This window comes from Boleophthalmus pectinirostris, unplaced genomic scaffold, assembly GCF_026225935.1.
Source record: "Boleophthalmus pectinirostris isolate CB_2022bp ecotype Guang Dong unplaced genomic scaffold, ASM2622593v1 HiC_scaffold_17, whole genome shotgun sequence".
NCBI lineage: Eukaryota > Metazoa > Chordata > Actinopteri > Gobiiformes > Gobiidae > Boleophthalmus > Boleophthalmus pectinirostris.
Window position 1 is genome coordinate 35,255,116 of NW_026571115.1, and position 22,094 is coordinate 35,277,209.

Consider the following 22,094-nt stretch of genomic DNA (forward strand, 5'->3'; position numbering starts at 1 on the left):
CTTTTACACACTCACACTGATTCAAATTATGGATTTAATTGGAACAAAGCCAGGACTAAATCAGGACTAAATCAGGACTAGAGCTGTACCAAACCAGCAACAAGATCAAATCATTACTGGTTACTCAAGCTTTTGCACACGCACACTGCTTCACATGACGGACTTAAGTGGAACTAAACAAGGATTTGACCAGGACTATAGCAGGACCAAACCAAGACTAAAGGTCAAACGTAGTGCCAAGTTGGTTTTACGCACAAGCAAAAGCAAAAATACAAAAAAAAAAAAAAAAAAAAAAAACGACATCAAGCTCAAATCATTAGTCCAACTACACACACTTATTTTTTTATTTTAAGATTTTAACTAAAACTAGACCAGGACTAGACCAAAACTAAACCAGGACTACCACTCCAACTGCACACACACACACACACACACACACACACACACACACACACACACACACACACACACACACACACACACACACACACACACACACACACACAGCTTCAAATTAGAGACTTTTCTGGAACTAAACAAGGACTGGACCAAGACTAACCTGGACTCAAACCGAAACCAAACCAGGTCTAAGGTCTAAACGTTTCCAAAGGTAAAGTAAAAGCTTTTTTAAAATTATTATTATTGAAAATTACAATTAACAGCACTAAAGGGAAATAAATAAATCAAATTGAAACAAAAATACATAAATAATAAATCAAAACATTACATTTTTTTTAAGATAACAACAAGATAAAGAAATTTAAAAAAAAATCCAAATTACAAATAATTAACCTAACCCTTTTAATTACCAAGGAGAAACAACAACACACACAAAAAAGAAGGAGAAAAAAAATCTTCTAAATAAAAAAATAGTAAAATAGACACAAAAACATATTATACATTACATTACATTGAAAACAGAGCAGGCAGTAATCGCGTTATTTAGATGCAGGAAGCGTTGGGGGAAATTCCAGGTCAGCGCGTAAAAAGCTGCGCCATATTGAAGGGTTAAACGCTCGCATTATGTGCAGCAGCGCCCGGGCGGCTTGTCAGGGGCTGTGAACGATGACCGAGGTGAAAAAGCTACAAGGCCAAACGAACCAGGAAGAGAAATGCATTTTTGCTCCTTTGTGCCGCGTGAAAAATACACCGCGCGTATTGTCATGCAAAGAGCCGGCAGACAGCGGGTTAAAAAATGAAGGTTACTAATGGTCACCGCTTTGGAGAAATGGTTTTTAAAGCTTTTACCTTAAATTTTGAGCTGTAATTTGTGAATATATTTACTTTTTAAGCACAAACGTGAGCTAGAATGATGTCAACAAACCTCCACTTGCACGGGAATCCTAATTTGATTTTAATAGGCCCGTGCGTAATGATACAATCCCGTGCGTAATTGCCATAGGCCCTATATTTTAATTAATTTCGATTTAATTGGAGTGTTTACGTAACCATATTGTAACATTTATGTAATTGCTTCAACACATACGAAGTCTCAGATGTCCGTGTTCTCAAAAAAGTAGATTGTGGTTCGTATTGTTAATGGCAATAAAAGCTCAGAGGGGGCGTTTAATTGTGAAGAATTAAAACAACACGTGGAGTTATGATGAGATTTCGACACGACAACGCCACAGATACAATCCAGCGCGGTGATATTAACACTTATCTGGGTGTGGAATGTTAGACAAATTCAATAACAACAACTTAGAAGGTTAAAAAAAAAGAAAACATAAAAAGAAATGCAATCTTGGCTTCACGGAAATTTGAAACGAAAAGCAAAACCGGAGAGAGGCAACACAACACCTCGCCAAAGGAAGCCGTTTTTAGTTTAAGGTCTTAGGGAAAGTGTGACCTTTGACCTTTCCTGACCACGACCTAGCCTTCACCCCCGGGCTGCGCGGCGGCGGTCAGTGCGCGCGCCTCGGCTCTCCAAACGCGCGCTAATAATAATAATAATAATAATAATGACGCACACCCCAAAGGAGCTCGAGGACCGCGCGCTGACGGAGCAGGAGTGGAGTACAGTAGCGTATGTGAGCGAGGATGAGGAGTGAGATGAAGAGGAAGAAGAAGAAGAAGAGGAAGAGGAGGAGGGAGGGAGGGGAGTGTTAGTGCCGCAACTCCTGCAACACGTGGTCTTCCCCTTCCTCCCCGCGTGGGCAAGGAGGCACCTGCAGCACGCCGTCTTTACGCACACACACATTTACGCACACACATATACACACACGACGCTGGTAAAACGCAGACGCACGCACAGCACATATGCAAATGAGCAGCATCAGCTTCAACCGAGCACATTTAGTCACATTTTTGTCTACTCACCGCTCCGTAGCTCCCGGGTACGTCTCCCCTGGCGGCGCCGTGGAAATTCCCCGACACGCGCGCGGTTCCATAGTCCCGTGGTGTTGTCATTTTTTTTTTTTTTTTTTTTCCTTCTTCCTCCTCAGGTCCCCGCGGCTGCTCTATACGGAGAAAAAAAAAAGGGAAAGGAAAGGCTCGCTTAGCTCCTTCAAACTGAAACTGACGCCACAGGTTTTGACCTCTTCCTAATTCTTCGTGGCATCTTTGAAAAAAAAAAAAAAAAAAAAAACTCATTTCCGTGGACAGCCCCCGGAAGACGCTACGCCGCTACGCCGCTATGCCTTAAAAAAAACAAAAAAAAAAAAAAAAATTCGTCAGTTGAATCCGCGTATTTTCATTTTTTTTTTTTTTTTTTTTAAATCAAGAAAACGTGACTACGATCTGATCTGAAACGCGCGCGGGAGGAATCCGGAGAAAACGAGCACCGCGGCGCGTCACGAAACTTTACGCGCGTAACGGGAGCCACGGCGCGCGGTGGCGAGAGGCGGCGGAGGTGCGGTCTGGAGGGAGGCGAGGAGGCGAGGGTCGCGCCGTGATCGCCCCGGTGTTTCGGCAGAGCGCGTCGGGGAGCGGAGGAAGAGGAGAAGAGAAGAGGAGAGGAGAAGAGGAGAGGAGAGAGGAGAGAGCGCGCCGGGGCTGCTGCTGCCGCCGCCGCCGAGAGACTGTGGGCTCTTTAAGGCATTAAGTGTTGTGTGCGTGTGCAAGTTTTCAAATTAATCTACCACTTTGGCACACTCTTTGTTTAAGGGACGAGGCGTGTCACCCCACGTCCCCGGTACACATTTTAATATTGGTGAGACGCGGTGACCTCCCGTTCACCCCGTGTGCGCGCGCCCCCGTGAGCCCCCTCCTCCTCCTCCTCCTCTTTTTGCCTCTGCACCCGCGCGCCCCCGCCTCTCTCTCTCTCCCTCTCTCCCTCTTTCCTCGTCACAGTTTCCTCCCTCCCTCCTTTCGTTCGTTCGTTTTTTCTTTCTTTGGTTCATTCTTTCTTTTCTCTCCCTCGTCATACCAAATTGAGTTGGGGAGTCATTACGGCGAAGACAAATGGTCAGTGTGCGCGCGCGGGTGGATAGAGAGAGAGAGAGAGGGGAGAAGGAGGTGTGGAGAGGGAGAGGAGGGGTCTTTTCTGCTGTCACGCACGCGCACAAATCCGTCTTCTCTTCCTGGATCGTTTCTTTTGTTGCGCGCGGGTTTATAAATGATCCTTTGGAGAGGTGCGCGCTCTGGCCACGGCGTGACCGGGCATTCCGCGTTTTTTTTTTTGTTTTTTTTTTTTGGTGAGTGCGCGCGGAGCCGGGGGTCAGGTGGATCCGTACAAAAACCGCTTTCGTTTTACGTTTCAGCGCCGCGTTTCTCTTCTCCGGCTCCTATCGGCAAAACAAGGCGAACACGCGCTATCTGTGACGTGTTTGGACAGATAGAGGCGCGCGCGAGACGGAAGGAGAGAGGGAGGGAGAGAGAGAGAGAGAGAGGAAGGAAGGAAGAGGGAGAGAAAGGAGAGTGTGTGTGTGTGTGTGAGAGAGAGAGAGAGAGAGATAGGGGGAGAGAGGGAAGGCTGACAGAAAGAGAGGTGGAAATTGATTTAGAAGGGAGAAAGAGAGAAAGGAGGGTTTGTTTACGTGTGAGAGAGAGAGAGAGGAGAGAGAGGGAGGGTAAGAGAGAGAAGGAGAGGAAGAGAAAGACACACAAACAGTGTGAGGGAGAGAAAGAATGGAGGGGGGGGTTACTGGGAGGGACAGAAAGAGATTTATTAAGAATGTAAGGACAGAGAGAGAGAGAGAGGGGGGGGGGGGAGAAGAGAGAAGGAAGGAAGAGAGAGAGAAAGGAGTGTGTGTGAGAGAGAGAGGGGGGAGAGAAAGAGGGGAGGACAAGGTTGACAGAAAGAGAGGTGGAAATTGATTTTGAAGGGAGAGAGAAACAGAGAAAGGAAGGTTTGTTTATGTGTGTGTGTGAGAGAGAGAGAGAGGGAAGGAGAGAGGGAGGGAGGGAAAGAGAGAGACGGAGAGGAAGAGAAAGACACACAAACAGTGTGTGAGCGAGAAAGAATGGAGGGGGGGGTTACTGGGAGGGACAGAAAGAGATTTATTGAGAATGGAAGAACAGAGAGAGAGAAGGAAGGAAGAGGGAGAGAAAGGAGAGTGTGTGTGTGTGTGTGAGAGAGAGAGAGAGAGAAGGTTGACAGAAAGAGAAGTGGAAATTGATTTAGAAGGGAGAGAGAAAGAGAGAAAGGAGGGTTTGTGTGTGTCTGCAAGAGAGAGAGAAAGAGGGAAGGAGAGAGAGAGACGGAGAGGAAGACACAAACAGTGTGTGAGCGAAAGAATGGAGGGAGAGAGAGAGAGAGTAGGGAGAAGGAAGAGGTAGAGAAAGGAGTGTGTGTGAGAGAGAGAGAGGGTTGAGGGATGAGAGAAAGAGAGGTGGCGATTTATTCAGAAGAGAGAAAGGAGAGTTTGTGTGTGTGCGAGGGAGAGAGAGAGGGGGAAGGAAGGAGAGAGACGGAGAGGAAGAGAAAGGTCTCACAATCAGTGTGTGAGAGAAAGAATGGAAGGAGGAGGGAAGGGAGAGAGATTTATTGAGAATGTAAGGATGGAGAAAGATGGAGAGAGAGAGAGAGTTTTTGTGTGTGTGGGAGGAGAGGTGGAGAGAGAGAGAGAGACAGAAGAGAGAAACGCATGGTTTATGCAAAGGGAAAAAAGGAAAAGTGAAAATTGTATTGAGAATGGAAGGAGGGAGAAAAAGAGAGAGAGAGAGAAGGAAGAGGGAGAGAAAGGAGTGTGTGTGTGGGGGGGAGAGAGAGGGTTGACTGGAGGGGACGACAGAAAGAGTTGTAGATTTATTTAGAAGGGAGAGAGAAAGAAAGAGAGAAAGGAGTATTTGTGTGTGTGTGCGAGAGAGATGGAGGGAGGGAGGGAGGGAAAGAGAGACAGAGAGGAAGAGAAAGGTCTCACAAACAATGTGTGAAAGAAAGAATGGAGGGAGAGAGGGACAGAAAGAGATTTATTAAGAATGTAAGGACAGAGAGAAAGAGAAAAGGAGGGAAGAGAAAGGAGTGTTTGTGTGTGTGGGAGAGGTGGAGAGAGAGATGGACAGACACAGAGAAGAGAGAGAAGTGAAGGATTTATGCAAAGGAGACAAAAAAAGAGGAAAAGTGAAGATTTATTTAGAATGGAAGGAAGGAACGAGAGAGAGAGAGAGAGAGAGAGAGAAGAGGGAGAGAGAGAGACGTGTGTGAGAGCGAAAGAGAGAAGGTTTACGGGGATGACAGAAAGAGAGGTGGAGATGTATTTAGAAGAAAGAGAAAGAGAGAAAGACATGAGAGAGAGAGAGAGAGAGAAAAAGAAAAGACACAAACAGTGTGAAAGAGAGAAAGAGGGAGGGTTACTTGGAGGGACAGAAAGAGATTTATTGAGAATGTAAGAACGGAGAGAAAGAGAGAGGGAGCGAGAGGAAGAGAAAGGAGTGTTTGTGTGTGTGTGAGAGCGAGAGAGAGAGAGAGAGAGGATGAACAGAGACACAGAAAGGAGAGAGAGAAACGCACGGTTTACGCAAAGGGAAAAACAGGAAGTGATGATTGATTGAGAATGGAAGGAGAGAGAGAAGAGAAGAAAAGAAAGGAGGAGAGAGAGAGAGAGAGAGACGGAGGGCAAACCCGAGGGAGAGAGGTGAAGATTTATTGAGAAGGGAGTGAGAGAGAAAGAGTGACAGGAGGAGAGAGGTGAAGATAGATTGATGGAGAGAGACAGAAAAGAAAAGGAGGGGGCAGAAGGGAGGGAGAGAGAGAGAGAGAGGTGAAGACACTGACAGACAGAAAAGAGAGAGAGAGAGAGAGAGGAGAAGAGCTGAAGATAGAACGATAGAAAGGGGAAGAGAGAGAGAAAGAGAGAGATGAAGATAGAATGATAGAGAGAGAGAGAGAGCTGAAGACAGAATGATAGAAAGCGAGAGAGAGACATGTAGATAAAATGATAGAGAAAGAGAGAGATGAAGATAGAATGATAGAAAAAAAGAGAGAGAGAGTGAGAGAGAGATGAAGACAGAACAATAGAACAATAGAAAAGAGAGAGGTGAAGATGGAATGATAGAAAGAGAGAGATTGAGAGGTGAAGACAGAACGATAGAAAGAGAGAGATGAAGATAGAATGATAGCGAGAGAAGGGGAGAGAGAGAAAGAGAACGAAAGAAAGATAGAATGATAGAAATATAGGGTTATAGAAAGAGAGATAGAGAGCTGAAGACAGAATGATAGAAAGAAAAGAGAGAGAGAGAGAGAGACGAAGATAGACTGATAGAAAAAAGACAGAGAAAACTGAAGACAGAATGATAGAAAGACAGAGAGAGAGAGAAAGAAAGAGATGAAGATAGAACGATTGAGAGAGAGAGATGAAGATAGACTGCTAGAAAGAGAGAGAAAGAGAGAGATGATAGAATGACAGAAAGGAAGAGAGAGAGATAGAATGATAGAGAGAGAGCTGAAGATAGAACAATGGAAAGAGAGCGAGAGAGAAAGAGAGAGATGAAGATAGAATAATAGAGAGAGAGAGAGAGAGAGAGAGATAAAGACAGGACAATAGAAAGAGCTGAAGATGGAATGATAGAAATACAGAGAGTGAGAGATAGAATGAGAGAAAGGGAGAGAGAGAGCTGAAGATAGAATAATAGAAAAAAGAGAGAGAGCGAGAACTGAAGATAGAATGATAGAAAGAGAGAGAGAGTTGAAGATAGAATGAGAGAGAAAAAGGGAGAGAGAGAGAGAAAGAGAATGAAAGAAAGATAGAAAGATAGAATTATAGAAAGAGAGAAAGAGAGAGAGAGAGATGAAGATAGAAAGAGAGAGAGGAAGACAGAATGATAGAAAGGGAGAGAGAGAAAGATAGAAAGAGAGAGAGAGAAAGAGAGCTGAAGATAGAATAAAGAAAAAAGAGAGAGAGCGAGAACTCAAGAGAGAAAGGGAGAGAGAGAGAAAGAGAACAAAAGAAGAAAGATAGAATGATAGAATTATAGAAAGAGAGAGAGCTGAAGATAGAATGACACAGAGAGAGAGAGATGAAAATAAAAGGAGAGAAATTGAGAGACAGAGAGAGAGATGAAAATAGAAAGAGAGAGAGAGGAAGACAGAATGATAGAAAGGGAGAGAGAGAATGACAGAGAGAGAGAGAGAGAGAGAGCTGAAGATAGAATAATAGAAAAAGAGAGAGAGCGAGAACTGAAGATAGAATGATAGAAAGAGAGAGAGAGAGTTGAAGATAGAATGAGAGAGAAAAAGGGAGAGAGAGAGAAAGGGAGAGAGAGAGAAAGAGAATGAAAGAAAGATAGAATGATAGAATTATAGAAAGAGAGAAAGAAAGAGAGAGAGCTGAAGATAGAAAGAGAGAGAGAGAGAGAGAGGGGAAGACAGAATGATAGAAAGAGAGAGAGAGAAAGAGAGCTGAAGATAGAATAATAGAAAAAAGAGAGAGAGCGAGAACTGAAGATAGAATGAGAGAGAGAGAGAGAGAAAGAAAGAGAGATGACAGAAAGGGAGAGAGAGAGAGATGTAGATAAAATGAAAGAATGAAACGAAAGAGAGAGAAAACAGGGGAGGGAGGGGCCGAGAGAGAGAGAAGAGAGAGAGAGGAGGGAGGTAGAGCGAGGAGAGAAGGATGCGAGGGAGGGCGGGAGGGGGGTAGGAGGAGAGGTGGAGGAGGAGGAGGGGAGGGGGAGGGGGGGGAGCGATTATTAAAAGTCAGGGCCTCGCGCTTGACAGACTGACAGGCGCTCGCGCTGCCTCTTAAACTGGATGAATGCGCCTGAACTCCGCGTGAACCCGGAGCCAGGGACCCGGTAACGCGGTTAGAAAGCCATTACCTGCGCGCGCGAGAACGACAGAACGAAAAGGAGGGAGGGAGGGATGGAGGGATGGAGAGGTAGAGGAGCACGAGGGGGGCGCGCGCGAGTCAGAGCCCGGGCCACATTTATTTACCCAATTATTATTAGAGCGGTTTATTTACGCAGGGAGTTCCTTTTGTGCGCCTCTCCTCCGGCCCCCGTCTGCGCATGCGCCGCGGGGGTCCAAAGCCAAGAGTTGTTTGCGCGCGCGTGTTTGAGGATGTCGGAGCTGTCACCTGCGCGTCCCGGTGTCCGCGTGAACTCCGGGGGGGAAAGGGTCAGAGTCATTAGTCACTGTTGAGGCTTTAAAAAAAAAGTGCGCGTGTTTGTTCTACTTTACGACGCTATTTATAGACTTTTGTACGACGAGGGAACAGTTGAGTTTGGGCTTTCTTTTTTTTTTTTTTTTTTAAAGGTTTAAGGTCGTTCATTAGTCAAACTTTTCTGATCCACGTGGAAAATGACTTTGAGAATGAAACAAAACACAAGTCCACGTCTGTTTTTGACGAGGAAACAACATTAGAACACGATTTAAAGCTCACAAGAGTCGATTTTGCGTAATATTCGGCCTTTAAACAGCAGAAACAACACAAATATTATAAATTACTATGCAGATTTAGGCTGAGTTCTGATCCCAAACTGGAAAAAACAAACAAAAAACACTCAGTTCCACCTTGTGATGTCATCAAAACACAAGTCCACGTCTGTTTTTGACGAGGAAACAACATTAGAACACGACTTAAAGCTCAAAAAGTAAATTTTGCGTAATATTTGGCCTTTCAACAGCAGAAACAACACAAATATTATAAATTAGACGCTGAAAGCAATCACCACATGTTTTTTTCTGTTTTATATTCAGAAAAAAACACCCAGAAAAACACTCAGTTCCACCTTGTGATGTCATCAAAACAACTCCACGTCTGTTTTTGACGAGGAAACAACATTAGAACACGATTTAAAGCTCACAAGAGTCAATTTTGCGTAATATATGACCTTTAAACAGCAGAAACCAAACAAATATTATAAATTAGACGAAAAAAGCAATACCCACATGTTTTTTTCTGTCTAATATTTAGAAAAATACACTCTGTTCCACCTTGTGACGTCATCAAAACACAACTCCAGGTCTGTTTTTGAGGAGGAAACAACATTAACATGATTTAAAACTCAAAAGAGTGCATTTTGCATCATATATGACCTTTAAACAGCAGCAACCACAGAAATATTATAAATTACACGAGAAAAGCAATAACAAATAATGTTTTTCTATTTTATATTTAGAATTGTGTATTAAACTTTTGTACGATGAGAAAACCCGTTGAGTTTGGGCTTTTTTTCTGCGTTCAGCCCGAGTTTTCAGGTAATTCATCAGTCAAATTTTTCTGACCCATGTGGAAAATGACTCTGGGAATCAATCAAAACACAACTCAAAGCACAACTTAAACCTCACAAGAATCAATTTTGCATAATATTTGGCCTTTAAACAGCAGAAACCAAACAAATATTATTAATTACACGACAAAAGCAACAACCACATCATTTATTATAGTAACATTTTACTGTTTTTGCTCTAGTTCAGACATGTCAAACTCAGGCCCGGGGGTCAAATTTGCCCCACGATATAATTATAATTGGCCCATAAGATCATATCAAATCTGTATCAGAGCTGCCCGTCCGCTACAGTTCGACTATAGAGACATTATTTATTTAAAATGTTGTTATTATTTTATATTCTGCTTGTTCTGGATTCAATGTTTAAGAAAAACTATTATTAACATGTTATTTAAATAAGAAAAGCTTTAACATTACATATCTCGAAAGAAGAGAAAACACACAGATGTTGTTGAAATTTTTCAATAAATATTTAGTTTGGCCCACGGCTTAGTCCCAGTTTTTAATTTTGGCCTCTCTGAATTTAAGTTTGACACTCCTGATCTAGACCATATAACAAAGAACATAAACGGTCAACTTTTTTATGACAACAGTGAGAAAACAGTGTTTGAATCTGGTCTTTTTTTTCAGCATTAATCCCGAGTTTTTAAGGTAATTAATCAAACTTTTCTGATCCAAATGACTCTGACCCAGTCACTCTAAAACATTATAACTGATTAAAAAATGTAAAAAAGTGGAACAAATGGCACAAATATAATTATGCAGATAAAAAATAACACGTACATTTGTTTCATTTGCACATATTTAACACAAACCCTGCAGATTTACGCGGTGTTCTTCTCTCATCGGAGTAATATCGGCAGAAACCAAACAAATATAAATTAGACAGAAAAGCAACAGCTTATAAACATCGGGAACTACATTTCCCATGGTTCATTTCAGCGCAGACAACATGAAGAAATATGTTTTTGACTTGAATATTTGGGATTTTGACGTTAATAATTCACACCAAATTCTTATAATATAAATATAATAATATCAGCCTCTCCAAAATATCGCGATAAATATCGTACGGAGAGATTTGGATATCGATACATCTCTAATATTACAACTACTACAACTACTACTACAACTACTACTACAACTACTACAACAACTACAACTACAACTACTACTACAACAACTAACTACTACAACAACTACTACTACAACTACTACTAAACTACAACTACTACAACTACTACACTACTAAACTACTACAAAGTACTACTACAATACTACTACTACAACTACTACAACAACTACTAACAACTAACAAACAACTACACTACTACAAACTACTACTACTACAACTACTACTACTACAACTACTACAACTACTACAACTACTACAACAACTACAACACTACAACAACAACTACAACAACTACAACAACTACAACAACTACTACACAACAACTACTACAACAACTACTACAACTACTACAACAACTACTACTACAACTACTACTACAACTACTACTACTACAACAACTACTACAACTACTACAACAACTACTACAACTACTAAACAACTACTACAACTACAACAACTACTACAACAACTACAACAACTACAACTAACAACAACTACTACAACTACTACAACAACTACTACAACAACTACTACAACAACTACTACAACTACAACAACAACTACAACAACAACTACAACAACTACTACAACAACTACTAACTACTACAACAACTACTACTACTACAACTACTACAACTACTACTACAACTACTACAACAACTACTACTACAACTACTACACAACAACTACTACAACTACTACAACTACTACTACAACAACAACAACTACAACTACTACAACAACAACTACTAACAACTACTACAACTACTACTAAACACAACTACTAACAACAACAACTACTACAATACAACAACTACTACAACTAACAACAACTACAACACTACAACAACTACAACTACAACAACTACTACAACTACAACAACTACTACAACTACTACTACTACTACTACAACTACAACAACTACAACTACTACTACTACAACTACAACTTCATAAATAAATAAATATTCTAAATACATATTCCAAATAAATAAATATTCTAAATAAATATTCCAAATAAATACATATTCTAAATACATATTCAAAATAAATATTGTAAATAAATAAATATTCAAAATAAATATTGTAAATAAATAAATAAATATTCTAACTAAATAAATACATAAATACATAAATAAATATTCTAAATAAATAAATATTGTAAATTCTATTCCTGGAGTTGTGTTTTCTTTCATTCAAACATTTCAGTAACACTTTATTATGAGTCTACATCTCTAAAGCTCCAAAACGCTCTGTCCCACCTTGTGATGTCATACAGGAAGTGCTCCACTGTGTTTTTAAACTCCACACACCTTCACTAGAATCATTTGGATCATTTCAGATGTGGAATTGTTAATCTCTACTGAACTAAAGGTAAAAGTAAAAAATCTACCACTTCATGACATCACAAGGTGGAACAGAGCATTTAGAGCTTTGGAGAAGTGTTACTCAAACTTGAATGAAGCAAAACACAACACCAGGTCGGTTTTTGAGGAGGAAACAAGATTATAACATGACTTTTTACGTAATATAGGACCTTTAAAACCGTGCAAATATTATAAATTAGATTAGAAAAGCAATTACGACACATTTTTTCTGGTTTATATTTAGTGTCTTACCGTTTTCGCTCTTTGTTATATCATCTATTGTGCGTGCTTGTGTGTCCGCGTAATTTGTGCATCTGTAAAGCTTGTCTAAACCTCTCCACTAATCAATACGTGGCATGTCAACAGATTAATCCCGAACACAAATAATTTATAAATCCGTTAATCCCGCTGCATGTGAAGAAAGAGCCGGCTGCGGGACGGCCGGGTAGGTTCTCCTGTCGCGGGGCACGTTCACACCTGCGCGCACCACATCAAAACTGGGACTAAACTCGGTCTAAACTCGGAACTAATCCCGGGCTAGACCAGAACTAATCCGGGACTAGAAAAGGACCGGACCGAGTCTACGTCAGGACTCCGACCGGATTCAGTGGAGTGTGAGACGATATAATAACAAAAAAAACAAAAAAAAATGACAGGGGGTTATTTTTTCCTGTACACATATCGATATATACATATATCGTATATATCGAGATATAGCAAAATATATCAAGATTTTTTTTTTTTTGCTCCATATCGCCCAGCCCTAACATGCACCATGACCAAACCAGGACACTGATGTGCATGTAATCGCACTTATTGATAGGTACAGTGATCTCTAAGGCTTCATTCAGTCTGCAGCCTGAAGTGACCCAAATCCGATTTTTTGGCCCCTATGTTCCTGTATCTGATCTTTTAATGACAGTCTGAACCACACAGATCAGATTTTTTTCAAATGTGACCCAGGACACTTGGAAATGTGCTCCTAAAACCGATACATATCCGATCTTTTGACATGTGACTTCAGTCTGAACGGTCAGGTCACATTCATCCGACCTACACATCATCAACAAGCCACAAACGTCACTATTCTGCACTGAAGTTGGCGAAAATTGTGAAATGAACTCCGTGTCACTGAAGCGAAGCACATCACCACTCACCACTCTTGGCTCCGTCTCCACATCCACACGTTCCTTTCAACGGACGTCGCTGCCGCTGTCCCACAAAACACCACGACCATAAACCTCGTCCTTCTCCTTCTCAATCTCCTCCTTAAAACAAGTCAGTTGTTCATGTTCTGGCTCCGGTACGAGAGGAACTTTAAAATCTCCAGGTGCTCGATGCTGCGTCCATGTTTGGACAACTTCTGTAAACACAGAGACGCTCACTGCGGTTGACGTCGTCGTGTCTCCAGTGCACATGCGGGACACTTTTGGGCCACTTAATGTTCACACTGGAGTCACATACAAGTCACATTTAATTGGAAATGTGAACGACCTCGCAAAAACATCGGATTTCACACAAAAATTGGAACTGAGCGTTAAGCCCTGCAGTCTGAACGTAGCCTAAGTCATTGAATGTTCAGGATCAAAAACATTACTTTGAAAAGTTAAAACTCGCCCTATAACTGTTGACGATGTTAATGTTGACGATGTTGATACGGACGCTTTTTGTCTACCAAAATGGCTGGTGACGTCATTGTGTTTTTTCGTATTAGTCGATAATTTTACTTGTCAAGTCGAATCTACTAAAATAAAGTCAAATATTCTTAATTAAAGTCATTTTAACTTTCGTAGATATTGTATTTTTTGTTGTTGTTGTTGTTGTTGTCAACACAAATGTGGGACTGAGAGGCCGCAACTTCAGTGTTTGCGCTTTCAGACACAGCTTCATATCTACGCACAGATACGATGGAGATCCACAGATGGTTTGTGGATTAAAAATGAGCATAATCGACGGAATTCTTAATGATCAATTATCGATTATTACTGAACGGAAGATGCAAAAGTGGCGTCGCGTCTTCACTTTTTATTCTGCGTTTAGATGAGGTTTTCGGAAGGAAATCTGCGCGTATGCGGTGACGCAAAATTTGATTGGATATGCACGCTGTCCGACATGTTTGTTTCTGTGTTCTGTATGTATGTGATGTAAACGTGTACGCGACCTGAGCAGATCTGATCAGAGTTTTGCGTCTTGGGCAGCGTAGACGGAAACACTACGGCGGAGCGTATTCAACTTTTCCACTCTGGAGGTGGTTTCAGATTTTTGCGTTTTTAAGCCCCAAAAACGCCGTCACCGTCTAAACGAAAGGCACTTCCGATAAAATATTTTGTTGTTTTTTTATACCCGCAAGCGTTCTTGTGTAAACAGGAACTGAATGAAAAGCGTTTACGTGAGAGCAACTTGTTTAACGGCTCTAAATCGGCTTGTGATAAAACAAAGTTCAGATTAAAGTCTAACTGGAGAAAAAAAGATCTTCAGACTGACCAGTGCCTCAAGTTAGCTTCATCCCAAGAAAACTATTAAAGACATCAGCTGCAAAGACTCAATATGATACTAAACTTGTGTTGTTGGAGTAAGTCACAGCTCCAGATTTGAGAGAGAAAGAGAAAGCGAGCGTCTGTGGGGAGTGAGAAAAACCCGTTTAAAAGTAGAGCACATAAATCCGAGCGAGGGATCAGATAAGAGCCGTCATATTGTTCAGATAAACGAGTGCATTTCTGACAGACAGACGGAGATAAGGCGAAGGAGGAGGAAACACGGCCGGACCCCCGTCACCGCTCGGCCCGGGGAGTGCGGATACCGGCACGTCGCCATGGCAACACCGACGGAGTTATTCACAAGTCAAGTAAAACAGAAAACAATTTACACTGTACTCAAGTCATACTAATGTTACTGCAATAAAAGTACTGTAGGGGTTCAAGGAATTACTCGAGTAGGAGTGAAAAAGTACTTGGGAAAAGTACTCAAGTAAGAATGACTGAAAGGTGCACTGTGTAACTTTTTTATTGGTAGAGAGCAAGTTTGTGCAAGTAATTGAATTTTGATTGCAATTTCAATTTGTGTGCTAAACGATCTCCAAACTACGGAAGCCCTGAGCGGCAAGGGGAAAAAAAAAGATTAACATTTGGATTTTTTGTTTGTTTGTTTGTTTGTTTTTGTTTTGTTGTTGTTGTTGTTTTTTTTCACCATCAACTCAAAGAAAAAAAAAAAAAAAAAAAGTTTTTTCTTCTAAAAATAAATAAATAAATAAAAGAAAAATTAAAAAGAAAAAAAATTCTAAAAAGAATTTTAGAATTTTTGTTAATCAGTCACATCAATGGAAAACAACAACAACAATTAGCCATTGGAAAAAAACACACAGAGAAAATTTTGTTGTTTAAAAAAAAAAAAAAAAAAAAGAAAGACAATGTATATCTTTTTAGATTTTTTATTTTTATTTTTTTTTTATTTTGTATTTTTTTTAGGAAAACAAATATAAATATGTCATATAGTTATTTAAATATAAATACTTAATATAAATGTCATGTTTTAATAAAAAAAATAAAAAAATAAAATCAACTAAATACAAGCTGCAGATGTGTTATTATTTGCCAAAAAGTAATTTAAAAAACAAATTGGCCATGTTACTTTTGAGGATTGCCTCGAGGGGCTGGGGGCCGGTCAAAGGGGCATGGAGGACCGGAGTTGGCCCGCGGGCCTTAGTTTGATGAGCCCTGAACTAAATCATGTGTGAAAGATCTACAAGGAACACAAATGTGACACATAAAGGTTTTGTTACTTTTGATTTACTCACAGTGGGAAGAGGAAGTACAACTTTTACTCACGAGTACTGTTACTGCAATACAAACATTACTCAAGTAGAAGTAAAAGTAAAAGCTGCTAGAAAAGTAGAGTTTCTTCATGAAGTGTCTCTCGTTCTCCACACCTCTGCTCATAATTTACACAATCGAAGTAAGTCTAAAGTAGCAGGTTAACTAAACATGACAATGTACTAATAAAGTTCAAACAGTGCACAGATCCTGCAGATACTTTTACGATTCTCCTTTGATTTATACGACTATAAATTTACTGCTTCTTGTTGAAACATGTGGTCTTGACACAGATGTGCAAACGCCGGAAAATCATGATGAATGTTTGAGCCTAATGCTGGAAAATGCAACTACAAAGCTATTGGAAATCTGATTTAAAGTCACAATGTGGAACTTTCTGGACTTAGATTAAACTTTATTGATTGACAAGGGAAACGACTTGGACGCAGCAGCTCACACATCACGTGTTACAATAACTAAGAGAAAAAAATACATAAAAATGGTAATAAAGTGCATGATTTCATAAAACTATAAAGTTAAAATCCACACTCTGGAATGTTCTCCATGGAGATAAATATGTTTAATGCCATACTGTGGAAGATTATAGATAAAGGAACAACATTTCCGTGGAAACAAGCAGGAGGAGGTAATATTCCAGGTCAGTAAGAGTCAGGTTTATATAATTCAGTCTATTTTTGGCTAAAAGGTTACACAGCAGGGCATTCATTTTATTTTATTTTTTACCGAATACATTTTCAAGGTGCATTTTGTAACTTTTCTTCTTCCTGCTTGTCACCACGGAGATGTCATTGCGTCATTTGACGTACAAACTCTAGATCTGAGGTGTCAAACTCAAATTCACATTGGGCCAAAATTAAAAACTGGGGCTAAGTTGTGGGCCAAACTAAATATTTATTTAAAAATTTCAGCAACATCTGAATGTTTTCTCTTCTTTCAAGACCTGTAATTTTAATTCTTTTCTTATTTAAATAAATGTTTAATAATAGTTTTGCTTAAACACTGAATCCAGAACAAGCAAAACATTTTAAATAAATAATGTCTCTATAGTCGATCTGTGTGCGGCGAGCAGCTCTAATACAGATTTGATATGATCTCATGGGCCAAATATAATTATATTATGGGCCAAATGTGGCCCCTGGGCCTGAGTTTGACATGTCTGCTATAAACTGTATTGATGATAATGCCCCACATGAATAGACCAGACCAGTTTGTCAAAGCCTGATCCTGTCAGATCTCAGACGCTCAGCAGGAGCAGGTCTGGTCAGGACTTGGATTCGAGACCTTTAGGAAAATCAGGAGCCACAGGGGGGCGCCAGTCACAGAAACTGTTGTTGTGTCCTTAGGCAAGACACTTCATCCACATTGCCCAGTATGAAAGTGTTGTGTGTGTGAGTGATGGTGATGGTCAGAGGGGCTGATGGTGCAGATTGGCAGCCCTACTTCTGTCAGTCTGCCCCAGGGCAGCTGTGGCTACAGTCGTAGTTTACCACCATCGGGTGTGGAGTGAATGAACAAAGCTTTGTAAAGCATCTTTGGGTATCTTGAAAGGCGTTATATAAATACAATGATTAATTAATTAATTCATTAATAACCTACTGTCCTGAGATTTGGAGACAAATTATCACAACAAAAGTTTTAAAACACCACACTTTTCCAATTGTTTTACTCTTTACTGTTGACCAAAACTTATTCTAAAATTTTGATTCATGAATGTGTCCACCTTTGTCAGATATAACAGCTGAACACACTGGTGGCTCCTTCTTTTTACAACAGAAATCAAATATTGTTCAGAAAGTTCTTCCCAAATCTGTCGCAGAAGTTTCCATAAATGTGTGGCACTTGTCGGTCGTTTCACTCTTCTGTCCAGTTCATCCCAAACCAGCTCCATGGGGTTTAAGTCTGGACACTGCGCTGCTGCTGGACACTCCAGGTTTTCAAGTTTTACTATCTTGTTCTTTTTTTTGCTGAGGTCGTTTTGGCAGAGCTTGGACTTGTGTTTTGTTCTTTTATTTTTGTTTTTTAACCTCTGTCTGTTCAGTTCTTACCTTTTGTACCATTTCAAGCTCTTCATTGAAATTCCACGACTTGAACTGCAATAAATAACTGGAAAATTAGGCTGCTCTAAAACTTGCAGTTGCAGTTTTATCTTTGTTTTACTTCTTCACAACCCCAGCTTGATTTATGACCTTGTATCTGCTGCTTTACCCTTGAAAACCTCCCGCTCTCTAATTGGCCAAAGCTGTAACATAATCCGTACATTTGGTAGCCTGGTTTCTCATCGTGTACGGGTCAAAGGTTAAGCCTATATGCATTACAAATGTTCGCTGGCGTGAAGTGAACGCAGCCGACACCTGTAGCCTTTAGCTCCGTGACACCCGACACCGCCCGCCCCCTCGCAGCCGGGACAACACCACCTTGAACCCGTCCATTTTCTCCACTCTGTACCCGTCTCGACTCGCTTTGTTACGCCGGGGAGAGGCAAGGGGAGGTCAGGCCTTCACCTCTCCTTAGCCCCCTGCGCTTCACTCACGCTATCATCCCCGTGCGTAAAAGCAGGAGGGACCCCCCCGGTTGCCTTTGACTTGACACGGAGGGGGGTGGGCCCGGGCTGAGAGTGAGTGAGTGCGCAGAGGGAGAAGAGAGGGAGGAGGAGGCGGGGGGGCGGAACTCACGTACTCGCGGTGAACTTTCGACCTTTCAACCCGCTGAACTTTAGCTGTGAGCGGGGTTGGTGGCTCGGGGAAGGCCGACAGACTGCGCTCCATCGATAACCCCGGAGCTCCACCGCCTCTGGCAAAATAACTGCGCCGATAAAGCTGACCGAAACAGAAAAATACGTGACGGTCCGCTGGCTTTCTCTGCTGTTCTAGCCTTCAGCTGACTACAGACTCAAGGTTTTTGTAAAGTTTGCGTATTAACCACACCAAGGCTAATGACAAAACACCGAGGAGTGAAATAAGTAAGTAAAAACAGGGCCTTTACGCAATGAAAACTAGCTTTTATTTGGTTTTATCGCCATTTTACGCACGTTTACGCATGATCCTTAAGTGGCCTATACACAAGATTTTTGTAAAGTTTGCGCATTAACCACACCAAAGCTAATGACAAAACACAAGGAGTAAATAATTAAGAAAAAATAGGGCCTTTATTGAATTAAAACGAGCTTTTATTTGGTTTTATTGCAATTTACGCACGTTTACGCACTTTTACGCACGGTTCTTAAGTGGCCTATACTGAAAATGTTGTACAGCTATTTTCAAAACTGGTTTGATCCATGTTTAGACTTTGGGATCATGTAAATAGTGCAGCCTAAATATTTCTCTATCAGGAAATTGCAGTATTGTAAACTATTCTACAGTTTCCTCTTTTTGTTTTGTTCTTTTAGTATCTGTCACGGGACTACAGGTGGAAAAACGGGTTATTTTCTTTGATAATTCTGGCAAATTTACACAAATGTGAATTATTATTGTTATTTTTTTTTTATGTATTTATGCATTTATTTAATAGGGACAAGTGTATATTAATGAACATCTACAACATTGCAGTGTAAATGTGCCAGATTGTTGCAAAAATGCTCATTTCCATGTGTAGTCCCAAAGCAGGTGACACTGCAAATGTATTTTTTATTAATTTTTATTGCAGTTCAAGTTGTGCAAGTCCAACGAAGAGCTTGAAATGGTACAAAGGTAAGAACTGAACCGACAGAAGTTAAGAAAAAAAGATAAAAACTAACAAAACGTAAGTCCAAGCTCTGCCAAAACTACCTCAGGAAAAAAGAACAAGATGGTAAAACTTGAAAACCTGGAGTGTCCAGCAGCAGCGCAGTGTCCAGATTAAAACCCCATCGAGTTGGTTTGGGATGAACTGGACAGAAGAATGAAGTGACCTACAAGTGCCACACATTTATGGAAACTTCTGCAACAGACTTGGGAAGAACTTTCTGATCAATATTTGATTTCTGTTGTAAAAAGAATGAGCCACGAGTGTGTTCAGCTGTTATATCTGACAAAGACGGACACTTTCTTGAATCAAAAGTTTAGAATAAGTTTTGGTCAACAGTAAAGAGTAAAAATCTTGAAAAAGTGTGGTGTTTCAGATGTGATTTGAAATTGATAATGAGAGACTGTTCCAGAACTTTGTGCCTCTGACTGAGACACACTTTGTCCAAATGTAGTGAGTCTGTGTGGGAGCTCACTGGAAAAAAACAAAAAAACAAAAAAAAAACAAATCTAGGTAAGTTAAAATGACTTAAATTAAGAATATTTGACTTTATGTGAGAAGATAATGAGTCGATTCAACTTCACAAATAAAATTATTGACCAAAGGAATAAGTGTTTTTCTTATTTTAAGTGTAACAACATGTAATTTCATGTTTTAAATACAAAAAGTCTTGTTCCACTGGCAGACCATTTTATTTAAAGAGAAATTTACTCGAATCATGATGAAACTTTCTTAATTCAAGTCGTCTTAACTTGACTAGATTTTAGTTTTTTTGCAGTGAATGATAATAATGCTGATTTTTTTTTTTAGACAGTAAAGTAAAACATTTAAATATACCTACTTTTTACTCAAGAAGAACATTTTAAACATGTACTTATAAACTTGAATCTACTTTTACTTTTCATGTGATATTTATTCTTATATTTTAAATGCATTTGTTCCACTGGAAGATCATTTTACTAATCAAATCATGATCAAACTTTCTTAATTCGTCATCTTAACTTGGGTAGACTTTTTTTTTTTTTTTTTTTTGCTGTGCTCACACTTCCTCACACTATTGTCCTAGTTCCCAGTGACAGTTTTTGTTTTAATAAAATCGTGTAACGGAGCGGGGCAACTCTGTGCAAAACTTTATATATCTAACATCCAACTAAATTATTAAAATTAAGAAAGTTGTACTTGTCTGAAACAGTGCAGTGGTGAAATGAGAATGGTTTCCTGTCCAATTTTTTTTTTTTAAGCTTTTTTACAACGTGATTCAGCTGGTTGGAGTTTTAATATTAATATGAACTGCTCCAAAATAAACCAAATGAATCAATAAAAGAAAATATAGAACCTGGTGCTGGAATTTGGAAACATTTCAGAGCGAAACGCAAAACAAAACAAGAAAATCTTATCGTTTAACGATCAAATATCTTGTACTATCAATAAAAAATTTGCAAAATTGAAAGTAAAACTACTGAAAAAACATTAAAAACATATTAAACTGAATATTATGCAACACTTTTACGCAATTTGGATATTTTTGTTCCACATGGAGCAGGTTTAGACTTTGGTTATTGATTCGTTAACCTAATCCTAACCTTTTAACACGTTTTTTTTTTTTTTTTTTTTTTTAGTCCTGGTTTTAGTCTTGGCACAGTACTTCACCTCCCTCAGGGCGCGTTCATACTTGCCCCAGTTGGGTCCTGGATTAGGCCCAGTTTAGCCCTGATGTAGCCCTTGTTTGCTCTTCTTTAGTCCTGCTCTAGTCCTGAATTTGTTTAGAATTTAGTCACAGTTCGGTGTCATTTTTCTGCGGTCTGAACGCGCCCTCGGTGATTTGCAGTCGCTCGGTTTTGTTCACACTTGGCACTTGTTGAGAAAAGTTTAAACCCCCGCAGATTTAAAGCAGCCTTAGCATTGTTGTGGTCTGTTTTTTTTTTTTTTTTTTTGGTCTCATTTGAGGGACAGACTACGCGCTGTCACGTCGCCAAGGGGCCATCGCTCGCCCTTGATGTGATTCTTATCTGCTCCTGTCCGCTCCTCTTCAGACGCGACCTCATAACGCCATAAATAAGACCACAGCGCCATCTTGGAAGTTAAATATTATCTGTTGTAAATAATGTCGGAGCTTTTCTTCTCCCCCCCGACCTCCTGAAGTCGCTGACAGCCCGGACAAGCGCGCGTTTTTTGCAGGGGGGATGCGTTTTTGACGTTTTACGCACGGGGAGGTGATGGAAAGAGAGATGTTTGGAGAGACGGAAAGAGAGAAACGGAGATGGAGGGATGATGGAGGGCGGGGCAGAGGCAGCAGAGGCAGAGCAGCAAGAGGGGCTCGCGGGGGTCTCACGCGCCGTGGTCTAAGGCGGGCTCTGGTGGCCGGAAAGGAGAGCTGCATTTTGGCAAAAAACAGAAACACACGGCCTCGAAAATGCAACGAAAATACTG

The 22,094-nt window shown here is 40.4% G+C and overlaps 1 protein-coding gene across 5 annotated transcripts in view; it reads right to left on the bottom strand.

Annotated features, from left to right (window-relative positions):
* The window catches only part of hoxb3a (homeobox B3a), a 251,170-nt gene that overhangs the window by 157,547 nt on the left and 71,529 nt on the right, over window positions 1-22,094 (bottom strand). For all 5 annotated transcript variants that reach the window (XM_055153005.1, XM_055153006.1, XM_020925418.2 and 2 more), the window contains exon 2: window positions 2,320-2,459. The gene's annotated coding sequence lies outside the window, so the exon portion shown is untranslated. The remainder of the gene's footprint in view (window positions 1-2,319; window positions 2,460-22,094) is intronic.